Source organism: Vigna umbellata, chromosome 10 (genome assembly GCF_029865625.1).
Source record: "Vigna umbellata cultivar VRB3 chromosome 10, Vumbellata_1.0, whole genome shotgun sequence".
Classification (NCBI taxonomy): Eukaryota; Viridiplantae; Streptophyta; class Magnoliopsida; order Fabales; family Fabaceae; genus Vigna; species Vigna umbellata.
The window spans coordinates 1,182,742-1,202,212 of record NC_142174.1 but is presented as its reverse complement, the minus strand read 5'-3'; positions in this window follow the sequence as shown (position 1 = coordinate 1,202,212).

Sequence of the window (19,471 nt, the reverse complement as noted above, 5' to 3'; positions counted from 1 at the left end):
GTTAAGGAGTTAACGAAATGGAGGAAGGGTACGAACTGGTCGAAGTGAAGGAAGTGGACGAATTTCATTAAGTGGACAAAGTGGAAGAAGTAGAGGAATTGGAGGAAGTGGTGGAAGTTGAGGAAGTGGAGGAAGTGGAGGAAGTAAAGGAAGTGGAGGAAGTGGATGAAATTGACGAAGTAGACAAAGTGGAGGAAGTGGAGGAAGTGGATGAAGTGGATCAAGTGGACGAAGTGGAGGCACTGGAGGAAGTGGACGAAGTTGAGGAAGTGGAGGAAATTGACGAAGTACACGAAGTGGAGGAAGTGGAGGAAGTGGAGGAAGTGGAGGAAGTGGAGGAAGTGGAGGAAATGGAGGAAGTGGATGAAGTTGACGAAGTTGAAGAAGTTAAAGAGTTAACGAAATGGAGGAAGGGTACGAACAGGCCGAAGTGAAGGAAGTGGACGAATTTCACGAAGTGGACAAAGTGGAAGAAGTAGAGGAATTGGAGGAAGTGGAGGAAGTGGTGGAAGTTGAGGAAGTGGAGGAAGTGGAGGAAGTAAAGGATGTGGACGAAGTGGAAGAAGTGAAGGAAGTGGAGAAGTGGAGGAAGTTGAGGAAGTGGAGGAAGTGGAGGAAGTGGAGGAAGTTGACGAAATGGAGGAAGTGGACAAAGTGGACGAAACAGAGGAAGTGGACGAAGTGGGAGGAAGTCGAGGCAGTGGAGGAAATGGAGGAAGTGGACGAAGTTGACGAAGTTGACAAAGTTGAAGAAGTTGAAAAGTTGACGAAATGGAGGAAGTGTAGGAACTGGTCGAAGTGAAGGATGTGTACGAATTTCACGAAGTGGAGAAAGTGGACGAAGTAGACGAAGTGGAGGGAGTGGAGGAACTGGAGGAAGTGGACGAAGTTGACGAAGTGGAAGAAATTGAAGAAGTTGACGAAGTTGAAGAAGTCGAGCAAGTGGAGCAAGTGGAGGAACTGGAGGAAGTGGAGGAAGTGCACGAAGTGGAGGAAGTGGAGGAAGTTCACGAAGCGGACGAAGTGGAGGAAGTGGACGAAGTGGAAGAAGTGGACGAAGTGCAGGAAGAGCAGGAAGTTGAAGAAGTGGACGAAGTTGGCAAAGTTGAGGAACAGGAGGAAGTGGATGAAGTGGAGGAAGTATAGGAATTGGAGGAAGTGGAGGAAGAGGAGGAAGTTGACGAAGTGGAGGAAGTGGAGGAAATGGAGGAAGTGGAGGAAGTTGATGAAGTGGAGGAAGTGGAGGAAGTGGAGGAAGTTGATGAAGTGGAGGAAGTGGAGGAAGTGGAGGAAGTGGAAGAAGTTGATGAAGTGGAGAGCAAGTGGAGCAAGTGGAGGAATTGGAAGAAGTGGAGGAAGTGCACGAAGTGAACGAAGTGGAGGAACTGGAGGAAGTTGACGAAGAGGACGAACTAGAGGAAGTGGAGGAAGTTGAAGAAGTGGAGGAAGTGGTGGAAGTGGAGGAAGTTGAAGAAGTGGACAAAGTTGACGAAGTGGAGGAAGTGGACGAAGTTGATGAAGTGGAGGAAGTGGAGGAACTGCAGGAAGTTGACGAAGTGGATGAAGTGGAGGAAGTGGAGGAAGTGGAGGAAGTGGACGAAGGGAACGAAGTGGAGAAAGTGGACGAAGGGAACGAAGTTGAGGAAGTGGACGAAGTTGACGAAGTTGAGGAAGTGGAAGAAGTTGAGGAAGTGGAGGAAGTTGAAGAAGTGGACGAACTTGACGAAGTGGAGGAACTAGAGGAAGTGGACGAATTTGATGAAGTGGACGAACTGGATGAAGTGGACGAAGTGGAGGAACTGGAGGAAGTGGACGAAGTGGATGAAGTGGACGAAGTGGAAGAAGTGGAGGAAGTGGATGAAGTGGAGGAAGTTGAAGAAGTGGACGAAGTGGAGGAGGTGGAGGAAATTGAGGAAGTGGAGGAAGTGGAGGAAGAGGAGGAAATGGAGGAAGTTGATGAAGTGGAGGAAGTGGAGGAAGTGGAAGAAGTTGATGAAGTTGACGAAGTGGAGAACAAGTGGAGCAAGTGGAGGAATTGGAAGAAGTGGAGGAAGTGCACGAAGTGGACGAAGTGGAGGAAGTTGACGAAGAGGACGAACTGGACGAAGTGGAGGAAGTGGAGGAAGTTGAAGAACTGGAGGAACTGGAGGAAGTGGACGAAGTTGATGAAGTGGACGAAGTGGATGAAGTGGACGAAGTGGAGGAACTGGAGGAAGTGGACGAAGTTGATGAAGTTGACGACGTGGACGAAGTGGAGGAAGTGGATGAAGTGGAGGAAGTAAATGAAGTGGACGAAGTGGAGGAAGTGGAGGAAATTGACGAAGTAGAAGAAATGGAGGAAGTGGACGAAGTGAAGGAACTGAAGGAAGTGTTGGAAGTGGAGGAAATGGAGGAAGTGGACGAAGTTGAAGAAGTTGAAGAGTTGATGAAATGGAGGAAGTGTACGAACTGGTCGAAGTGAAGGAAGTCGACGAATTTCACGAAGTGGACAAAGTGGATGAAGTAGAGGAACTGGAGGAGGTGGTGGAAATTAAGGAAGTGGAGGAAGTGGAGGAAGTGGATGAAGTGGGCAAAGTGGAGCAAGTGGAGGAAGTGGAGGAAGTGGATGAAGGGGAGGAAGTGGATGAAGTTGACGAAGTTGAAGAAGTTAAGGAGTTAACGAAATGGAGGAAGGGTACGAACTGGTCGAAGTGAAGGAAGTGGACGAATTTCATGAAGTGGACAAAGTGGAAGAAGTAGAGGAATTGGAGGAAGTGGTGGAAGTGGAGGAAGTGGAGGAAGTAAAGGAAGTGGACAAAGTGGAGGAAGTGGATGAAATTGACGAAGTAGACAAAGTGGAGGAAGTGGAGGAAGTGGATGAAGTGGATCAAGTGGACGAAGTGGAGGAACTGGAGGAAGTGGACGAAGTTGAGGAAGTGGAGGAAATTGACGAAGTAGACGAAGTGGAGGAAGTGGAGGAAGTGGAGGAAGTGGAGGAAGTGGAGGAAATGGAGGAAGTAGATGAAGTTGACGAAGTTGAAGAAGTTAAAGAGTTAACGAAATGGAGGAAGGGTACGAACAGGCCGAAGTGAAGGAAGTCGACGAATTTCACGAAGTGGACAAAGTGGAAGAAGTAGAGGAATTGGAGGAAGTGGAGGAAGTGGTGGAAGTTGAGGAAGTGGAGGAAGTGGAGGAAGTAAAGGAAGTGGACGAAGTGGAAGCAGTGAAGGAAGTGGAGAAGTGGAGGAAGTTGAGGAAGTGGAGGAAGTGGAGGAAGTGGAGGAAGTGGAGGAAGTGGACGAAATGGAGGAAGTGGACAAAGTGGACGAAACAGAGGAAGTGGACGAAGTGGGAGGAAGTCGAGGCAGTGGAGGAAATGGAGGAAGTGGACGAAGTTGACGAAGTTGAAGAAGTTGAAAAGTTGACGAAATGGAGGAAGTGTACGAACTGGTCGAAGTGAAGGATGTGTACGAATTTCACGAAGTGGAGAAAGTGGACGAAGTAGACGAAGTGGAGGGAGTGGAGGAACTGGAGGAAGTGGACGAAGTTGACGAAGTGGAAGAAATTGAAGAAGTTGACGAAGTTGAAGAAGTCGAGCAAGTGGAGCAAGTGGAGGAATTGGAGGAAGTGGAGGAAGTGCACGAAGTGGAGGAAGTGGAGGAAGTTCACGAAGCGGACGAAGTGGAGGAAGTGGACGAAGTGGAAGAAGTGGACGAAGTGCAGGAAGTGTAGGAAGTTGAAGAAGTGGACGAAGTTGGCAAATTTGAGGAACAGGAGGAAGTGGATGAAGTGGAGGAAGTATAGGAATTGGAGGAAGTGGAGGAAGAGGAGGAAGTTGACGAAGTGGAGGAAGTGGAGGAAATGGAGGAAGTGGAGGAAGTTCATGAAGTGGAGGAAGTGGAGGAAGTGGAGGAAGTTGATGAAGTGGAGGAAGTGGAGGAAGTGGAGGAAGTGGAGGAAGTGGAGGAAGTGGAAGAAGTTGATGAAGTGGAGAGCAAGTGGAGCAAGTGGAGGAATTGGAAGAAGTGGAGGAAGTGCACGAAGTGAACGAAGTGGAGGAATTGGAGGAAGTTGACGAAGAGGACGAACTCGATGAAGTGGAGGAAGTTGAAGAAGTGGAGGAAGTGGTGGAAGTGGAGGAAGTTGAAGAAGTGGACAAAGTTGACGAAGTGGAGGAAGTGGACGAAGTTGATGAAGTGGAGGAAGTGGAGGAACTGGAGGAAGTTGACGAAGTGGATGAAGTGGAGGAAGTGGAGGAAGTGGAGGAAGTGGACGAAATGGAGGAAGTGGACAAAGTGGACGAAACAGAGGAAGTGGACGAAGTGGGAGGAAGTCGAGGCAGTGGAGGAAATGGAGGAAGTGGACGAAGTTGACGAAGTTGAAGAAGTTGAAAAGTTGACGAAATGGAGGAAGTGTACGAACTGGTCGAAGTGAAGGATGTGTACGAATTTCACGAAGTGGAGAAAGTGGACGAAGTAGACGAAGTGGAGGGAGTGGAGGAACTGGAGGAAGTGGACGAAGTTGACGAAGTGGAAGAAATTGAAGAAGTTGACGAAGTTGAAGAAGTCGAGCAAGTGGAGCAAGTGGAGGAATTGGAGGAAGTGGAGGAAGTGCACGAAGTGGAGGAAGTGGAGGAAGTTCACGAAGCGGACGAAGTGGAGGAAGTGGCCGAAGTGGAAGAAGTGGACGAAGTGCAGGAAGTGTAGGAAGTTGAAGAAATGGACGAAGTTGGCAAATTTGAGGAACAGGAGGAAGTGGATGAAGTGGAGGAAGTATAGGAATTGGAGGAAGTGGAGGAAGAGGAGGAAGTTGACGAAGTGGAGGAAGTGGAGGAAATGGAGGAAGTGGAGGAAGTTGATGAAGTGGAGGAAGTGGAGGAAGTGGAGGAAGTTGATGAAGTGGAGGAAGTGGAGGAAGTGGAGGAAGTGGAGGAAGTGGAGGAAGTGGAAGAAGTTGATGAAGTGGAGAGCAAGTGGAGCAAGTGGAGGAATTGGAAGAAGTGGAGGAAGTGCACGAAGTGGACGAAGTGGAGGAACTGGAAGAAGTTGACGAAGAGGACGAACTGGACGAAGTGGAGGAAGTGGAGGAAGTTGAAGAACTGGAGGAACTGGAGGAAGTGGACGAAGTAGATGAAGTGGACGAAGTGGATGAAGTGGACGAAGTGGAGGAACTGGAGGAAGTGGACGAAGTTGATGAAGTTGACGACGCGGACGAAGTGGAGGAAGTGGAGGAAGTAAATGAAGTGGACGAAGTGGAGGAAGTGGAAGAAATTGACGAAGTAGAAGAAATGGAGGAAGTGGACGAAGTGAAGGAACTGAAGGAAGTGTTGGAAGTGGAGGAAATGGAGGAAGTGGACGAAGTTGAAGAAGTTGAAGAGTTGACGAAATGGAGGAAGTGTACGAACTGGTCGAAGTGAAGGAAGTGGACGAATTTCACGAAGTGGACAAAGTGGATGAAGTTGAGGAATTGGAGGAGGTGGTGGAAATTAAGGAAGTGGAGGAAGTGGAGGAAGTGTATGAAGTGGAGGAAGTGGAGGAAGTGGAGGAAGTGGATGAAGTGGAGGAAGTGGATGAAGTTGACGAAGTTGAAGAAGTTAAGGAGTTAACGAAATGGAGGAAGGGTACGAACTGGTCGAAGTGAAGGAAGTGGACGAATTTCATTAAGTGGACAAAGTGGAAGAAGTAGAGGAATTGGAGGAAGTGGTGGAAGTTGAGGAAGTGGAGGAAGTGGAGGAAGTAAAGGAAGTGGAGGAAGTGGATGAAATTGACGAAGTAGACAAAGTGGAGGAAGTGGAGGAAGTGGATGAAGTGGATCAAGTGGACGAAGTGGAGGCACTGGAGGAAGTGGACGAAGTTGAGGAAGTGGAGGAAATTGACGAAGTACACGAAGTGGAGGAAGTGGAGGAAGTGGAGGAAGTGGAGGAAGTGGAGGAAGTGGAGGAAATGGAGGAAGTGGATGAAGTTGACGAAGTTGAAGAAGTTAAAGAGTTAACGAAATGGAGGAAGGGTACGAACAGGCCGAAGTGAAGGAAGTGGACGAAGTTCACGAAGTGGACAAAGTGGAAGAAGTAGAGGAATTGGAGGAAGTGGAGGAAGTGGTGGAAGTTGAGGAAGTGGAGGAAGTGGAGGAAGTAAAGGATGTGGACGAAGTGGAAGAAGTGAAGGAAGTGGAGAAGTGGAGGAAGTTGAGGAAGTGGAGGAAGTGGAGGAAGTGGAGGAAGTTGACGAAATGGAGGAAGTGGACAAAGTGGACGAAACAGAGGAAGTGGACGAAGTGGGAGGAAGTCGAGGCAGTGGAGGAAATGGAGGAAGTGGACGAAGTTGACGAAGTTGACAAAGTTGAAGAAGTTGAAAAGTTGACGAAATGGAGGAAGTGTACGAACTGGTCGAAGTGAAGGATGTGTACGAATTTCACGAAGTGGAGAAAGTGGACGAAGTAGACGAAGTGGAGGGAGTGGAGGAACTGGAGGAAGTGGACGAAGTTGACGAAGTGGAAGAAATTGAAGAAGTTGACGAAGTTGAAGAAGTCGAGCAAGTGGAGCAAGTGGAGGAATTGGAGGAAGTGGAGGAAGTGCACGAAGTGGAGGAAGTGGAGGAAGTTCACGAAGCGGACGAAGTGGAGGAAGTGGACGAAGTGGAAGAAGTGGACGAAGTGCAGGAAGAGCAGGAAGTTGAAGAAGTGGACGAAGTTGGCAAAGTTGAGGAACAGGAGGAAGTGGATGAAGTGGAGGAAGTATAGGAATTGGAGGAAGTGGAGGAAGAGGAGGAAGTTGACGAAGTGGAGGAAGTGGAGGAAATGAAGGAAGTGGAGGAAGTTGATGAAGTGGAGGAAGTGGAGGAAGTGGAGGAAGTTGATGAAGTGGAGGAAGTGGAGGAAGTGGAGGAAGTGGAAGAAGTTGATGAAGTTGAGAGCAAGTGGAGCAAGTGGAGGAATTGGAAGAAGTGGAGGAAGTGCACGAAGTGAACGAAGTGGAGGAACTGGAGGAAGTTGACGAAGAGGACGAACTAGAGGAAGTGGAGGAAGTTGAAGAAGTGGAGGAAGTGGTGGAAGTGGAGGAAGTTGAAGAAGTGGACAAAGTTGACGAAGTGGAGGAAGTGGACGAAGTTGATGAAGTGGAGGAAGTGGAGGAACTGCAGGAAGTTGACGAAGTGGATGAAGTGGAGGAAGTGGAGGAAGTGGAGGAAGTGGACGAAGGGAACGAAGTGGAGAAAGTGGACGAAGGGAACGAAGTTGAGGAAGTGGACGAAGTTGACGAAGTTGAGGAAGTGGAAGAAGTTGAGGAAGTGGAGGAAGTTGAAGAAGTGGACGAACTTGACGAAGTGGAGGAACTAGAGGAAGTGGACGAATTTGATGAAGTGGACGAACTGGATGAAGTGGACGAAGTGGAGGAACTGGAGGAAGTGGACGAAGTGGATGAAGTGGACGAAGTGGAAGAAGTGGAGGAAGTGGATGAAGTGGAGGAAGTTGAAGAAGTGGACGAAGTGGAGGAGGTGGAGGAAATTGAGGAAGTGGAGGAAGTATAGGAACTGGAAGAAGTGGAGGAAGAGGAGGAAGTTGACGAAGAAGAGGAAGTGGAGGAAGTGGAGGAAATGGAGGAAGTTGATGAAGTGGAGGAAGTGGAGGAAGTGGAAGAAGTTGATGAAGTTGACGAAGTGGAGAACAAGTGGAGCAAGTGGAGGAATTGGAAGAAGTGGAGGAAGTGCACGAAGTGGACGAAGTGGAGGAACTGGAGGAAGTTGACGAAGAGGACGAACTGGATGAAGTGGAGGAAGTGGAGGAAGTTGAAGAACTGGAGGAACTGGAGGAAGTGGACGAAGTTGATGAAGTGGACGAAGTGGATGAAGTGGACGAAGTGGAGGAACTGGAGGAAGTGGACGAAGTTGATGAAGTTGACGACGTGGAGGAAGTGGAGGAAGTGGATGAAGTGGAGGAAGTAAATGAAGTGGACGAAGTGGAGGAAGTGGAGGAAATTGACGAAGTAGAAGAAATGGAGGAAGTGGACGAAGTGAAGGAACTGAAGGAAGTGTTGGAAGTGGAGGAAATGGAGGAAGTGGACGAAGTTGAAGAAGTTGAAGAGTTGACGAAATGGAGGAAGTGTACGAACTGGTCGAAGTGAAGGAAGTCGACGAATTTCACTAAGTGGACAAAGTGGATGAAGTAGAGGAACTGGAGGAGGTGGTGGAAATTAAGGAAGTGGAGGAAGTGGAGGAAGTGGATGAAGTGGGCAAAGTGGAGGAAGTGGAGGAAGTGGAGGAAGTGGATGAAGGGGAGGAAGTGGATGAAGTTGACGAAGTTGAAGAAGTTAAGGAGTTAACGAAATGGAGGAAGGGTACGAACTGGTCGAAGTGAAGGAAGTGGACGAATTTCATGAAGTGGACAAAGTGGAAGAAGTAGAGGAATTGGAGGAAGTGGTGGAAGTGGAGGAAGTGGAGGAAGTAAAGGAAGTGGACAAAGTGGAGGAAGTGGATGAAATTGACGAAGTAGACAAAGTGGAGGAAGTGGAGGAAGTGGATGAAGTGGATCAACTGGACGAAGTGGAGCAACTGGAGGAAGTGGACGAAGTTGAGGAAGTGGAGGAAATTGACGAAGTAGACAAAGTGGAGGAAGTAGAGGAAGTGGAGGAAGTGGAGGAAGTGGAGGAAATGGAGGAAGTAGATGAAGTTGACGAAGTTGAAGAAGTTAAAGAGTTAACGAAATGGAGGAAGGGTACGAACAGGCCGAAGTGAAGGAAGTCGACGAATTTCACGAAGTGGACAAAGTGGAAGAAGTAGAGGAATTGGAGGAAGTGGAGGAAGTGGTGGAAGTTGAGGAAGTGGAGGAAGTGGAGGAAGTAAAGGAAGTGGACGAAGTGGAAGCAGTGAAGGAAGTGGAGAAGTGGAGGAAGTTGAGGAAGTGGAGGAAGTGGAGGAAGTGGAGGAAGTGGAGGAAGTGGACGAAATGGAGGAAGTGGACAAAGTGGACGAAACAGAGGAAGTGGACGAAGTGGGAGGAAGTCGAGGCAGTGGAGGAAATGGAGGAAGTGGACGAAGTTGACGAAGTTGAAGAAGTTGAAAAGTTGACGAAATGGAGGAAGTGTACGAACTGGTCGAAGTGAAGGATGTGTACGAATTTCACGAAGTGGAGAAAGTGGACGAAGTAGACGAAGTGGAGGGAGTGGAGGAACTGGAGGAAGTGGACGAAGTTGACGAAGTGGAAGAAATTGAAGAAGTTGACGAAGTTGAAGAAGTCGAGCAAGTGGAGGAAGTGGAGGAATTGGAGGAAGTGGAGGAAGTGCACGAAGTGGAGGAAGTGGAGGAAGTTCACGAAGCGGACGAAGTGGAGGAAGTGGACGAAGTGGAAGAAGTGGACGAAGTGCAGGAAGTGTAGGAAGTTGAAGAAGTGGACGAAGTTGGCAAATTTGAGGAACAGGAGGAAGTGGATGAAGTGGAGGAAGTATAGGAATTGGAGGAAGTGGAGGAAGAGGAGGAAGTTGACGAAGTGGAGGAAGTGGAGGAAATGGAGGAAGTGGAGGAAGTTCATGAAGTGGAGGAAGTGGAGGAAGTTGATGAAGTGGAGGAAGTGGAGGAAGTGGAGGAAGTGGAGGAAGTGGAAGAAGTTGATGAAGTGGAGAGCAAGTGGAGCAAGTGGAGGAATTGGAAGAAGTGGAGGAAGTGCACGAAGTGAACGAAGTGGAGGAATTGGAGGAAGTTGACGAAGAGGACAAACTCGATGAAGTGGAGGAAGTTGAAGAAGTGGAGGAAGTGGTGGAAGTGGAGGAAGTTGAAGAAGTGGACAAAGTTGACGAAGTGGAGGAAGTGGACGAAGTTGATGAAGTGGAGGAAGTGGAGGAACTGGAGGAAGTTGACGAAGTGGATGAAGTGGAGGAAGTGGAGGAAGTGGAGGAAGTGGACGAAATGGAGGAAGTGGACAAAGTGGACGAAACAGAGGAAGTGGATGAAGTGGGAGGAAGTCGAGGCAGTGGAGGAAATGGAGGAAGTGGACGAAGTTGACGAAGTTGAAGAAGTTGAAAAGTTGACGAAATGTAGGAAGTGTACGAACTGGTCGAAGTGAAGGATGTGTACGAATTTCACGAAGTGGAGAAAGTGGACGAAGTAGACGAAGTGGAGGGAGTGGAGGAACTGGAGGAAGTGGACGAAGTTGACGAAGTGGAAGAAATTGAAGAAGTTGACGAAGTTGAAGAAGTCGAGCAAGTGGAGCAAGTGGAGGAATTGGAGGAAGTGGAGGAAGTGCACGAAGTGGAGGAAGTGGAGGAAGTTCACGAAGCGGACGAAGTGGAGGAAGTGGCCGAAGGGGAAGAAGTGGACGAAGTGCAGGAAGTGTAGGAAGTTGAAGAAGTGGACGAAGTTGGCAAATTTGAGGAACAGGAGGAAGTGGATGAAGTGGAGGAAGTATAGGAATTGGAGGAAGTGGAGGAAGAGGAGGAAGTTGACGAAGTGGAGGAAGTGGAGGAAATGGAGGAAGTGGAGGAAGTTGATGAAGTGGAGGAAGTGGAGGAAGTTGATGAAGTGGAGGAAGTGGAGGAAGTGGAGGAAGTGGAGGAAGTGGAGGAAGTGGAAGAAGTTGATGAAGTGGAGAGCAAGTGGAGCAAGTGGAGGAATTGGAAGAAGTGGAGGAAGTGCATGAAGTGAACGAAGTGGAGGAATTGGAGGAAGTTGACGAAGAGGACGAACTCGATGAAGTGGAGGAAGTTGAAGAAGTGGAGGAAGGGGTGGAAGTGGAGGAAGTTGAAGAAGTGGACAAAGTTGACGAAGTGGAGGAAGTGGACGAAGTTGATGAAGTGGAGGAAGTGGAGGAAGTGGAAGAAGTTGATGAAGTTGACGAAGTGGAGAACAAGTGGAGCAAGTGGAGGAATTGGAAGAAGTGGAGGAAGTGCACGAAGTGGACGAAGTGGAGGAACTGGAGGAAGTTGACGAAGAGGACGAACTGGACGAAGTGGAGGAAGTGGAGGAAGTTGAAGAACTGGAGGAACTGGAGGAAGTGGACGAAGTTGATGAAGTGGACGAAGTGGATGAAGTGGACGAAGTGGAGGAACTGGAGGAAGTGGACGAAGTTGATGAAGTTGACGACGTGGACGAAGTGGAGGAAGTGGATGAAGTTGACGACGTGGAGGAAGTGGAGGAAGTGGATGAAGTGTAGGAAGTAAATGAAGTGGACGAAGTGGAGGAGGTGGAGGAAATTGAGGAAGTGGAGGAAATGGAGGAAGTGGACGAAGTTGACGAAGTTGAAGAAGTTGAAAAGTTGACGAAACGGAGGAAGTGTACGAACTGGTCGAAGTTAAGGAAAGGGACGAATTTCACGAAGTGGGGGAAGTGGTGGAAGTTGAGGAAGTGGAGGAAGTGGAGGAAGTGGAGGAAGTGGAGGAAGTGGACGAAATGGAGGAAGTGGACAAAGTGGACGAAGCGGAGGAATTGGACGAAGTGGACCAAGTGGAGGAAGTTGACGAAGTTGACGAAGATGACGAAGTTGAAGAAGTGGAGGAACTAGAGGAAGTGGGCGAAGTGGACGACGTGGAGGAGGTGGACGAAGTGGACCAAGTGGACCAAGTGGAATAAGTGGATGAAGTGGAAGAAGTGGAGAAAGTGGAGGAGGTTGACGAAGTGGAGGAAGTGGATGAAGTTGACGAAGTGGAGGAAGTGGAGGAAGTGGAAGTAGTGGAAGAAGTGGAGGAAGTGGAGGAAGTGGAGGAAGTGGAGGAAGTGGTGGAACTGGAAGAAGTCGAAGAAGTGGACGAAGTTGACGAAGTGGGAAGTGGAGGAAGTGGAGGAATTGGAGGATGTGCTGGAAGTGGAGGAAGTGGACGAACTGGAGGAAGTTGTCGAAGTGGACCAAGTGCACGAAGTGGACGAAGTGGTCGAAGTGGACCAAGTGGATGAAGTGGATGAGGTGGACGAAGTGGAAGAACTTGAGAAAGGGGAGGAAGTTGACGAAGTGGAGGAAGTGGAGGAAATGTACGAACTTGTCGAAGTGAAGGAAGTGGACGAAGTTCACGAAGTAGACAAAGTGGATGAAGTAGAGGAATTGGAGGAAGTGGTGGAAGTTGAGGAAGTGGAGGAAGTGGAAGAAATGGACGAAGTGGATGAAGAGGGCGAAGTGGAGGAAGTGGAGGAAGTTGACGAAATGGAGGAAGGCGACAAAGTGGACGAAGCGGAGGAAGTGGACGAAGTAGACCAAGTGGAGGAAGTTGACGAAGTGGACGAAGATGACGAAGTCGAAGAAGTGGAAGAAGTGGAGGAAGTGGAAGAAGTGGAGGAAGTGGAGGAAGTGGGCGAAGTGGACGAAGTGGAGGAAGTTGACGAAGTGGACGAAGTGGAAGAAGTGGAAGAAGTGGAAGAAGTGGAGAAAGTGAGGAAGTTGACGAAGTGGAGGAAGTGGAGGAAGTGGACGAAGTTGACGAAGTGGAGGATGTGGAGGAAGTGGAGGAAGTGGAAGAAGTGGAAGAAGTGGAGGAAGTGGAGGAAGTGGAGGAAGTGGACGAAGTGGACGAAATGGAAAAGGTGGAGGAAGTTGAAGAAGTTGAGAAGTTGACGAAGTGGAGGATGTGGACGAAGCGGAAGAAGTGGAGAAAGTAGAGGAAGTTGAGGAAGTGGACGAAGTCGAGGAAGTGGAGAAATTGAAGGAAGTGGACAAAGTGGACGAAGTTGACGAAGTTGGCGAAGTGGAGGTAGTGGACGAAGTTGACGAAGTGGAAGAAGTGGAGGAAGTGGACGAAGTGGAGGAAGTGAACGAAGTGCACGAAGTGGACGAAGATGACGAAGTTGAAGAAGTGGAAGAAGAGGACGAAGCGGAGGAAGTGGTCGAAGTGTAGGAAGTGGAGGAAGTTGACGAAGATGAAGAAAGTGAAGAAGTGGACGAAGTGGAGGAAGTGGAGGAAGTGGAGGAAGTTGACGAAGTGGAGGAAGTGGATGAAGATAACGATGTTGAAGAGGTGGAAGAAGTAGACGAAGTGGAAGAAGTGGAGGACGTGGAAAAAGTGGAGGAAATGGACGAAGTTGACGAAGTGGAGGAAGTGGACGAAGTGGAGGAACTGGAGGAAGTGCAGCAAGTGGAGGAAGTGGAGGAACTGGAGAAACTGGAGGAAGTGGACGAACTGGAATAAGTAGACGAAGTGGAAGAAGTGGAGGAAGTGGACGAAATGGAGGAAGTGAAGGAAGTGGAGGAAGTGGAACAAGTGGAAGAAGTGGAGGAAGTGGAGGAAGTGGAAAAATTAAAGAAGTGGACGAAGTTGACGAAGTAGAGGTAGTGGAGGAAGTGGAGGAATTGGAGGAAGTGGTGGAAGTTGAGTTAGTGGAGGAAGTAGAGAAGTGGAGGAAGTGGACGAAGTGGAGGTAGTGGACGAAGTGGAGGAAGTGGACGAAGTGGAAGAAGTGGAGAAAGTGGAGGAAGTTGACGAAGTGGAGGAAGTGGAGGAAGTCGACGAAGTGGAGGTAGTGGACGAGGTGGAGGAAGTGGACGAAGTGGACGAAGTGGAAGAAGTGGAGAAAGTGGAGGAAGTTGACGAAGTGGAGGAAGTGGACGAGGTGGACGAAGTTGACGAAGTTTACGAAGTGGAGGAAGAGGAGGAAGTGGAAGAAGTGGAAGAAGTGGAGCAAGTGGAGAAGTGGAGGAAGTGGAGGAAGTGGACGAAGTGCACAAAGTGGAGGAAGTGCACGAAGTGGAGGAAGTGGACGAAGGAAGTGGAGGAAGTCGACGAAGATGAAGAAAGTGAAGAAGTGGAGGAAGTGGAGGAAGCTGACGAAGTGGACGAAGTGGAGGTAGTGGACAAAGTGGAGGAAGTGGAAGAAGTGGAGGAAGTGGAGGAAGTTGAAGAAGTGGAGGAAGTAGAGGAAGTGGACGAATTTGACGAAGTGGACGAAGTGGACGAAGAGGAGGAAGTGGAAGAAGTGGAAGACGTGGAGGAAGTGGAGAAGTGGAGGAAGTGGAGGAAGTTGAAGAAGTGGACGAAGTTGAAGAAGTGGAAGAAGTGGAGGAAGTGGAGAAAGTGGAGGATGTGGAGGAAGTGGGCAGAGTGGACGAAGTGGACGTAGTGGATGAAGTGAACGAAGTGGAAGAAGTGGACAAAGTGGAGGAAGTGGACGATGTGGAGGAAGTGGACGAAGTGGATAAAGTGTAGGCAGTGGACGAAGTGGAGGAAGTTGACGAAGATGAAGTGGAGGAAGTGGAAGAAGTGGAGAAGGTGGAGGAAGTTGACGAAGTGGAGGAAGTGGACGAAGTGGAAGAAGTGGAAGAAGTGGAGGAAGTCGAGCAAGTGGAGGAAATGGCGGAAGTGGATGAAGTTGAAGAAGTGGACGAAGTTGACGAAGTGGGGGAAGTGGAGGAATTGGAGGAAGTGGACGAAGTGGACAAAGTAGACGAAGTTGACCATGTTGGCGAAGTGGAGGTAGTGGACGAATTGGAAGAAGTGGACGAAGTGGACGAAGTGGAGGATGTGAAGCAAGAGGAGGAAGTGGACGAAGTGCACGAAGTGGATGAAGATGACGAAGTTGAAGAAGTGGAAGAAGTGGACGAAGTGGAGGAAGTGGTCGAAGTGTAGGAAGTGGAGGAAGTTGACGAAGATGAAGAAAGTGAAGAAGTGGACGAAGTGGAGGAAGTTGACGAAGTGGAGGAAGTGGATGAAGATAACGATGTTGAAGAGGTCGAAGAAGTAGACGAAGTGGAAGAAGTCGAGGACGTGGAAAAAGTGGAGGAAATGGACGAAGTTGACGAAGTGGAGGAAGTGGACGAAGTGGAGGAACTGGAGGAACTGGAGGAAGTGCAGCAAGTGGAGGAAGTGGAGGAACTGGAGAAAGTGGACGAAGTGGAGGAAGTGGACGAAGTGGAATAAGTAGACGAAGTGCAAGAAGTGGAGGAAGTGGATGAAATGGAGGAAGTGGAGGAAGTGGAAGAAGTGGAAGAAGTGGAAGAAGTGGAGGAAGTGGAGGAAGTGGAAAAATTGAAGAAGTGGACGAAGTTGACGAAGTAGAGGCAGTGGACGAAGTGGAGGAAATTGACGAAGATGAAGTGGAGGAAGTGGACGAAGTGGAAGAAGTGGAGAAAGTGGAGGAAGTTAACGAAGTGGAGGAAGTGGAGGAAGTGGACGAAGTGGACAACATGAACGAAGTGGCGGAAGTGGACTAAGTGGACGAAGATGACGAAGTTGAACAAGTGGAAGAAGTGCACAAAGTGGACAAAGTGTAGGCAGTGGATGAAGTGGAGGAAGTTGACGAAAATGAAGTGGAGGAAGTGGAGGAAGTGGACGAAGTGGAGAAAGTGGAGGAAGTTGACGAAGTGGAGGAAGTGGACGAAGTGGAGGAAGTCGAAGAAGTGGAGGAAGTCGAGGAAGTGGAGGAAATGGAGGAAGTGGAAGAAGTTGAAGAAGTGGACGAAGTTGACGAAGTGGAGGAAGTGGAGGAAGTGGAGGAATTGGAGGAAGTGGACGAAGTGCACAAAGTGGAGGAAGTGCACGAAGTGGAGGAAGTGGAGGAAGTGGAGGAAGTGGACGAAGTGGACGAAGAAAACGAAGTGGACGAAGTGGGCTAAGTGGACGACGTGGACGAAGTTGACGAAGATGACGAAGTTGAACAAGTGGAAGAAGTGCACAAAGTGGACAAAGTGTAGGCAGTGGATGAAGTGGAAGAAGTTGACGAAAATGAAGTGGAGGAAGTGGACGAAGTGGAGAAAGTGGAGGAAGTTGACGAAGTGGAGGAAGTGGACGATGTGGAGGAAGTCGAAGAAGTGGAGGAAGTCGAGGAAGTGGAGGAAATGGAGGAAGTGGAAGAAGTTGAAGAAGTGGACGAAGTTGACGAAGTGGAGGAAGTGGAGGAAGTGGAGGAATTGGAGGAAGTGGACGAAGTGCACAAAGTGGAGGAAGTGCACGAAGTGGAGGAAGTGGACGAAGGAAGTGGAGGAAGTCTACGAAGATGAAGAAAGTGAAGAAGTGGAGGAAGTGGAGGAAGTTGACGAAGTGGACGAAGTGGAGGTAGTGGACAAAGTGGAGGAAGTGGAGGAAGTTCACGAAGTGGAGGAAGTAGAGGAACTGGACGAAGTTGACGAAGTGGACGAAGTGGACGAAGAGGAGGAAGTGGAAGAAGTGGAAGAAGTGGAGGAAGTGGACAAGTGGAGGAAGTGGAGGAATTTGAAGGAGTCGACGAAGTTGAAGAAGTGGAAGAAGTGGAGGAAGTGGAGAAAGTGGAGGATGTGGAGGAAGTGGGCATAGTGAACAAAGTAGAGGAAGTGGACGAAGTGAACGAAGTGGAGGAAGTGGACGAAGTGGAGGCAGTGGACGAAGTTGATAAAGTGTAGGCAGTGGACGAAGGGGAGGAAGTTGACGAAGATGAAGTGGAGGAAGTGGAAGAAGTGGAGAAAGTGGAGGAAGTTGACGAAGTGGAGGAAGTGGACTAAGTGGACGAAGTGGACGAAGTGGAAGAAGTCGAGCAAGTGGAGGAAATGGAGGAAGTGGAAGAAGTTGAAGAAGTGGACGAAGTTGACGAAGTGGGGGAAGTGGAAGAATTGGAGGAAGTGGACGAAGTGGACAAAGTAGACGAAGTTGACCATGTTTGCGAAGTGTGGACGAAGTGGAAGAAGTGGAGGAAGTGGACGAAGTGGAGGATGTGAAGCAAGAGGAGGAAGTGGACGAAGTGCACGAAGTGGATGAAGATGACGAAGTTGAAGAAGTGGAAGAAGTAGACGAAGTGGACGAAGTGCAGGAAGTGGACGAAGTGTAGGAAGTGGAGGAACTGGAGGAAGGTGACGAAGATGAAGAAAGTGAAGAAGTGGAGGAAGTGGAGGAAGTTGACGAAGTGGATGAAGATGACAATGTTGAAGAAGTGGAAGAAGTAGACGAAGTGGAAGAAGTGGAGGAATTGGAAAAGGTGGAGGAAGTGGACGAAGTTGACGAAGTGGACGAAGTGGAGGAAGTGGAGGAACTGGAGGAAGTGCAGGAAGTGCAGGAAGTGCAGGAAGTGGAGGAAGTGGAGGAAGTGGAGAAAGTGGAGGAAGTGGACAAGTGAGGAAGTGGACGAAGTGGGATAAGTAGACGAAGTGGAAGAAGTGGAGGAAGTGGAGGAAGTGGAGGAAGTGGAGGATGTGGAGGAAGTGGAAGAAGTGGAGGAAGTGGAGGAAGTGGAGGAAATGGAGGAAGTGGAAGAAATTGAAGAAGTGGACGAAGTTGAGGAAGTGGAGGAAGTGGAGGAAGTGGAGGAAGTAGAGGAAGTGGAGGAAGTTGACGAAGTGGACGAATCGGACGAAGTGGAGGAACTGGAGGAAGTGGATGAGGTGGAGGAAGTGAAGGAAGTGGAGGAAGTGGATGAAGTGGAGGAAGTGGAGGAAGTGGAAGAAGTGAAGGAAGTTGACGAAGTGGAAGAAGTGGAGGATGTGGAGGAAGTGGAAGAAGTGGAGGAAGTGGAGGAAGTGGTCGAAGTGGACGAACTGGAAGAAGTGAAGGAAGTGGAGAAAGTTAAGGAAGTTGAGGAAGTGGAAAGAGTGGAGGAAGTAGAAGAAGTGGAGGAAGTGGAGGAAGTTGACGAAGTGGACGAAGTGGAGGAAGTAGATGAAGTGGAGGAAGTTGACGAAGTGGACGAAGTGGACGAAATGGACGAAGTGGATGAAGTGGACGAAGTGGAGGAAGTGAGTGAGGTGGAGGAAGTGAAGGAAGTGGAGGAAGTGGAGGAAGAGGAGGAACTGGACGAAGTGGAGGAAGTGGACGAAGTGGAGGAAGTGGAAGAAATGGAGGAAGTGGAGGAAGTGGAGGAAGCTGACGAAGTGGAGGAAGTGGAGGAAGTGGAGGAGGAGGAGGAAGTGGAGGAAATGAAGGAAGTGGAGGAAGTGGATGAAGTGGTGGAAGTGGACGAAGTGGAAGAAGTGGAGGAAGTGGAGGAAGTGGAGGAAGTGGAGGAAGTGGAGGAAGCTGACGAAGTGGAGGAAGTGCAGGAAGTGGAGGAGGAGGAGGAAGTGGAGGAAATGAAGGAAGTGGAGGAAGTGGATGAAGTGGTGCAAGTGGACGAAGTGGAAGAAGTGGAGGAAGTGAAGGAAGTGGAGGAAGTGAAGGAAGTGGATGAAGTGGAGGAAGTGGAGGAAGTGGTGGAAGTGGAAGAAGTGGAGGAAGTGGAGGAAGTGGAGGAAGTGAAGGAAGTTGACGAAGTGGAGGAAGTGGAGGAAGTGGAGGAAGTGGAGGAAGTGGAAGAAGTGGAGGAAGTGGAGGAAGTGGAGGAAGCTGACGAAGTGGAGGAAGTGGAGGAAGTGGAGGAGGAGGAGGAAGTGGAGGAAATGAAGGAAGTGGAGGAAGTGGATGAAGTGCTGGAAGTGGACGAAGTGGAAGAAGTGGAGGAAGTGGAGGAAGTGGAGGAAGTGAAGGAAGTTGACGAAGTGGAGGAAGTGGAGGAAGTGGAGGAAGTGGAAGAAGTGGAAGAAGTGGAGGAAGTGGAGGAAGCTGACGAAGTGGAGGAAGTGGAGGAAGTGGAGGAGGAGGAGGAAGTGGAGGAAATGAAGGAAGTGGAGGAAGTGGATGAAGTGGTGGAAGTGGACGAAGTGGAAGAAGTGGAGGAAGTGGAGGAAGTGGAGGAAGTGAAGGAAGTTGACTAAGTGGAGGAAGTGGAGGAAGTGGAGGAGGAGGAGGAAGTGGAGGAAATGAAGGAAGTGGAGGAAGTGGATGAATTGGTGGAAGTAAACGAAGTGGAAGAAGTGGAGGAAGTGGAGGAAGTGGAGGAAGTGGAGGAAATAGAGGAAGTGGAGGAAGTGGAGGAAGTGGACGAAGTGGACGAACAGCACGAAGTGGACGAAGTGGATGAACGGAAAGAAGTGGACAGAGTAGACGAAGTGGAGGAAGAACAACTAGTGGAGGAAGAAAACGAAGTGGACGAAGTGGAGGAATGGAGGAAATGGAGGATGTGGAGGAAGTGGACCAAGTGGACGAAATGGATGAAGTAGAGGAAGTGGAGGAAGAGGACGAAGCGGACGAAGAAGAGGAAGTGGAGCAAGAGGAGGAAGAGGAGGAAGAGGACGAAGTGGACGAAGCGGAAGAAGTGGACGAAGTGGTGGAAGTGGAGGAAGGTGACGAAGTGGACGAAGTTGACGAAGAGGACGAAGTGGACAAAATGTGGAAAAAGTGGAGGAAGTGGAGGAAGTTGACGAAGTGGAGGACGTCGACGAAGTGGAGGAAATGGAGGAAGTGGACAAAGTGAACGAAATGGAGGATGTTGACGAAGTTGAGGAATTGGACGAAGTTCACGAACTGGAGGAAGTGGACAAAGTTGACGAAGTGGAGGAAGTGGAGGGAGTGGACGAAGTGGACGAAGTGGGCGAAGTAGAAGAAGTGGAGGAAGTGGAGGACGTGGAGGAAGTGGATGAAGTGGACGAAGTGGAGGAAGGGGACAAAGTGGACGAAGTAGACCAAGTGGACGAAGTGGACGGAGTGGAAGGAGTGGACGAAGTGGACGAAGTGGATGAAGTGGACGAAGTTGACGAAGTGGAGGAAGCGGACGAAGTTGACGAAGTATGGGAAGTGGACGAAGTTGACGAA